Raw genomic sequence first — 6,000 nt, forward strand, 5'->3', positions numbered from 1 at the left:
TGAAGAAAGATGGCAGCGGACTAGTGGTGAAATACAAAGCACGATTGGTAGTCAAAGGATTCCAACAGAAGAAAGGAATTGACTTTGATGAGATATTTTCACCAGTAGTCAAGATGACGTCAATCCGAGTTATACTTGGCTTGGTAGCAAGTATGAACTTGGAGCTTGAACAGATGGACGTGAAGACAGCTTTTCTTCGTGGAGATTTAAAAGAAGAAATCTATATGGAGCAGCCAGAAGGTTTTGAGGTTTCAGGTGATAACCTCGTTTGCAAGCTTAAGAAAAGCTTGTACGGTCTAAAGCAGGCACCAAGGCAGTGGTACAAGAAGTTTGACTCATGCATGGCAAGTCAAGGCTATAAGAAAACTGCTGCAGATGAGTGCATTTACATTCAGAAATTTTCAGACGGGAGTTTCGTTGCTCTTCTACTTTATGTAGACGATATTATGATCGTGGGAAAGGATGCAACGAAGATTAGTCAGTTGAAGAATGAACTCTCTAAGTTTTTGAAATGAAGGACTTAGGACCAGCTCAACAGATTTTGGGAATGCAGATTGTTCGAGACAGAAACAACCAACGGTTATGGTTATCTCAGGAGAAGTACATTGAACGTGTGCTCGAGAGGTTCAACATGAACAACGCCAAACCAGTCAGCATTCCACTTGCCAATCATTTCAAGATGAGCAAGAGTGCATGTCCTTTATCCAAGAAAGAGATCGGGGAAATGTCATCAATACCATATTCTTCAGCTGTTGGAAGTTTGATGTATGCAATGGTATGCACAAGGCCAGATATTGCTCATGCAGTGAGAAAGGTGAGTCGTTTTCTCTCCAACCCTGGGAAGCAGCATTGGGAGGCAGTAAAGTGGATTCTCAGGTATCTAAAGAATACTACTAAATTATGTCTTTGTTACGGGGCAGCTGATCCAATATTGGAGGGCTATACGGATGCAGATATGGCCGAAGATATTGATAGTAGCAAATCTACTTCACGATATATCTACACTTTCGCGGGGGGAGCTGTCTCATGGCAGTCACGACTGCAGAAGTGTGTTGCTTTATCCACAACAGAAGCAGAGTATATTGCTGTCGCTGAAGCTGGGAAAGAAATGTTGTGGCTAAAGCGATATTTTCAAGAACTTAGAATCAAGCAGAAAGAGTACAAGGTACATTGTGACAGTCAAAGTGCTCTCGACTTAAGCAAGAACTCCATGTACCATTCCCGTACAAAGCATATTGATATTCGATATCATTGGATACGTGAAATTATGGATCGACAACTGTTGAGACTAGTTAAGATTCATACGAAGGAGAATCCAGCAGATATGTTGACAAAAGTGGTAACGCGAGAAAAGTTAGAGCTATGCAAAGACATAGCTGGAATGCTTGTTTTGGATATGGCTGGAGGGGAGAATTGAAGAACTCAAATTGGAAATCTCCAGCTACCATCTAGAAGGTCCACGGTAGGTGCAGCTATTGTTGATTCTCCAATGGCTGCCATCGTCCATTCACACCAATTAACATGTGCAGAATATCCTCTATAATTAGAGGCTTCAGCTCGTTGTTTAAATTATCTCATTCCCAGTTGAGGAATCCTAATCCCAAGTAGAGGAGAGCCTTGAGAGTGCTGTGAGATCTGAGAGTTTTTATTTCTTTTTGTAAATTAAATCTATGAATTGAATAGATTGATTTTTCTCTCAAATTAGTTTGATCTTTGATAGTTTAATTCCCAACACGTACGACCCTTGGTTTCCAGGAAGATGCATGCTCTCAGCCAAGAATTCTAACTCAAATTTATTTATAGTTTCGTTTACTTTACTTTAATTTTCGATTATGTTTAGCTTATTTGATATTTTGTTTTTAACTCATGTGATACAAAAATATCAAATTTAAAATGAATTATCCACTTTGAAATTCAAAGGTAACACACCTCCATCTCCCCCAACTCCAAAAAAAAAAAAAATTCTATATTCTATGTTGATCATCTTGTCCTAATTCATACACGTTAAAAACGTATCTTTATAATATTTCTAAACGGAAAAAATATATTTTAAATACTAGTGCAGGAGATTAGGATAAATATTCATGTTGTTATGATAATTTTAAAATAATTCTATAATATTTGATAAATTATAAATTGAACCAAAACTCTTTATAATTATTAAATAGTAAATATTCGGTGTATTTTCATTCACATCTCCTATATTTTGTACATTTGACACAAACAAATTTTTTTAAAACAAATATAAAAATTCAAAAAGGGATATGAATGTCAAATAAAATAAAATTAAAGATAATGAACCCAAATTACCGGTAAATATTCATAGTCAAGTCAAGCCTTTTTTTAATATTTTCAGTATACAACAAAAGACAAACACTTGTACGAGACGATCTCAAGGTCGTATTTTGTAAGACGAATATCTTATTTGAGTCATCCATGAAAAATTATTATTTTTTATGTTAAGAGTATTACTTTTTATTGTGAATCAAAGATAAAAATTCGTGAGACCGTCTCACAAGAGACCTACTCACAACAAAACAAAAACATTCAAATTAAAATCTTCAATACAAAATTACAATTATTTCCTTTTTTTCCATAACTCAACGCAACAACTAAAATGTTATTCATATAGATTTTCTTCACAACTTGATCTTATTTAAATGAACAAACACAAAGTAAAGTCCATCCCTAAACGGCTAAACCCACCCGTACGATAGATATCACACCAAGTTTTCAACCTTCTGACCGACCAAACCCTCAAGATTTTCAACATCCAAATTCACAAAACCTCCTTCTGTCTTGCTCAACACTGCATGAAGAACAACGACAGGAACGGTGGCAGCAATCGTCACGAAAAAGTGAATCCCGGCACGTGTAAGAATCATCTCAACCCCGCATATAACAAACAGAAGAAACAACACGAATCTCCTGTCTAATATCTTGTGAAGCAAAGCAGAACTAGGGAAGGCACGGAGCAAAAGAACATATAGGAACGCTACTTCCGTAGTGGCGACCAGATATACGATCGAGACCTTGCGTTGAGGCACGAGGGTTATGAAGAGAATAGTCCACACGAATATAGCATAATATAAGCTGAATTTTCCTAGGTTCTTTATGATTCTTGCTGCTGCTGATTCTGAAGTTGAGGGGATGTTGAAGGGGAATGAAAAAGTGAAAGTGTAAAAGGTTTTTGCTGAATCTTTCGATTCTTCGCGGTGGTCGTGGGAGGCGGAAGGTGGCGGAGTTGGGGTGGATAGGCGTTGAGTGGTGGTGCCGTAACCTTCCATGGCTGAGTAAATCACTGGAATTTAAATTGGTAGCTTAGAGTTTGTATTAATTTGTGTGTCTTATATAGCATGAGTGCGTACAAATTGTTCCAAGGAAATGCAACTAGTCAAGTCAATGCTTTACTATCGTATGTTGCAAAAACTTGTGTGAGACGGTATCACAGGTCGTATTTGTGAGACGAATCTCTTATTTGAGTTATCAATGAAAAAATATTACTTTTTATATCAAGAGTATTACTTTTTGTTGTGAATATGGATAGGGTTGACCCGTCTCACAGATTAAGATCCGTGAGACGGCCTCACGTAACACCCACTCATTAATTAAATATAACCCTTGTTTTCTATGAAGATCCTCTCTCTGATATGACTACCAAGTCAAATTTTTATTATTTTAGTTAAAAAAAACTATCTCGCAGTAATTTTTTTGTTTATAAATTGTATAAAAAAATCGTAATTAATTAGTATATATTCATAGTCAAGTCTAGATTAGACCTTTTACCAACCTTTCGCGTGGAAGACGCTGGTTTTCAATGACGCGGTATTCAAAACTTCATATAATATATTGAATTTTAACTCAATATCGTGATTTACAAGTTAGTGTATAATTTAAAAAATTATTTAATGTATATCAAAAGATAATGATTACTGATGAGAGACCGAGGATTTCATCTTCATAAAAAAATCTAAATATTATATTATATATTTGCTTATTTTTTTAAGGAATTTTTTTAAAAAAATTTGCAATGGCCAAACAGAAAATTTGAAGACAATTTTATTTAATTAATTAGCTAAAATCCTAGAATTAGTGGAATCGATTTGTTTGATACTAAGAAACTGAGCTACCTAGCAAAGGTTAACTGGACTTAGGGATGTAAATGAATCAAACCGTTTGCGAGCTATTCGAAGTTCGGTTCGATAAAAAGCTTATTTGAGTTCGTTTGTTAATCATTTCAAGCCAAGCTCAAGTTCGATTTTGAGCTCGAAAAATTAATCAAACCAAGCTCAAGCCTAAAGATATTCGGCTCGTGAGCTCGCAAACATGTTTGATAATAGGCTCGCGAGCTCGAGCTCGGTTCGTTTAGGTGGCTCGTAAGCATGAGTTTGACTCACTTGTTGAGTTGACAAATAAAAATATTAGTACTAATGTCAATGAAAGTAATTGAACACAAGACAAATAAAAATATTAGTACTAATGTTATTATGATCCTTGACTAGTTGTTACTGGAGATGATTTTGTAATTCCTGATTTTAATGGATTCTTTGATATCCTTCATACTTTCTCACCAAACTTAGTTGAAGTATTAAAGGGGTGAGATTATTTCATTGTTATTTATATGGTGATATCAATGTATGATGAATATTCTAGATGTATTATTTTAGAATGTTCAATAATATATTGATTTATGTTTTTTAGCTCTTATTTATGTCGTTCTAGTTATTTATGAATGAATTTACATTTTTATGTCTAATTTAAAATTAGTTTATAGATATATTTAATTTTTAACAAGCTCAAACTCGAGCTCAATTTTATGCTTTACGAGCTCGAAAACGAGCCGAACTCAAGCCAGACTTGTTAAACATGCTAAACGAGCTATTAATGAATCAAGTTCGAGTCTGGCTTGATTAACATGCTAAACGAGCTTTTAACGAGCCGAGTTCGGGCTTTTCCCGAGCTTGGTAATTTCAAGACAAACCAAGCTCGAGCTTGACAATAAAAGCTCGAATCGAGCTTGAGCTCGAGCCTCAAACAATTTTAAACGAACCAAGCTCAAGCCTGATACTGTTTGGTTTAGGTTTTGATCATTTACTTTCGTGACTGGACTAAACTAAAACTACTCACAAAAGCCGAATTACTATATTAAAAAATAAATTCATTTATCACTTATATATTACAATTATACGTTTATATCGAATCTATTATGATTGCTAACCAACCAATGTATGTGGTGGACTGAGTCTTGGGATTTCAATATTTTCCTCTAGATAAACACACACGTTTTCCATCTCGGGGGACTATATATATAAAAAGTTTTGATAAATGAATATTCATTGTGAACACATTTGACATTCATTTATTAAATATATAAAACGTTATTTTGACGATACTCACATAGATATTCTGTTGAACTTAGAGTATTTTTGGTCTATTGGGCTTGTTCATTTGAATGGAACATTGGACAAGTATGACCTTGATAAGTAGATGGAAAATGAGAATGTCTCACGTAGGAAAATAATAATAACATTAGTGAGCTTATATTGAGTTACACTTTGTGAAATGATAAAATGGTTAGTCGAGAAACTCTCTCGCCTACGTTGACGTAGGGGGTAGGGTGCATCATGGGCCCGATTTGCCTGCCGATCAAGACAAAATTGTGCCCATCAAGGTTCAACATGGCTTTTGCTATTTTTATTTTCGAAAATTCAATTTTGGATGACCTTTCATCCGTCTAACTCTCTATATGACATTCAATTTTGGATGACTTTTCATCTGTCTAACTCTCTATATAACCTGCCTGTTGGTGCTCTTGCTAAATTAATTGTGATGCTCCAGCTAACCAACTTTTGGCCTTTCGGACGACCAATTAGTGACGGTCCTTTATGTATTTTCCTCAATAAATTGATAAAATTTCATTTTTGACTTATTATTATTTAAAAATGTATTCATTTGTTATTTATAAATTAAGCTATAAAACTAAGAGTACGTCTCTGAGAT

The sequence above is a fragment of the Primulina tabacum genome, chromosome 11, assembly GCF_025594145.1.
Source record: "Primulina tabacum isolate GXHZ01 chromosome 11, ASM2559414v2, whole genome shotgun sequence".
Classification (NCBI taxonomy): domain Eukaryota; kingdom Viridiplantae; phylum Streptophyta; class Magnoliopsida; order Lamiales; family Gesneriaceae; genus Primulina; species Primulina tabacum.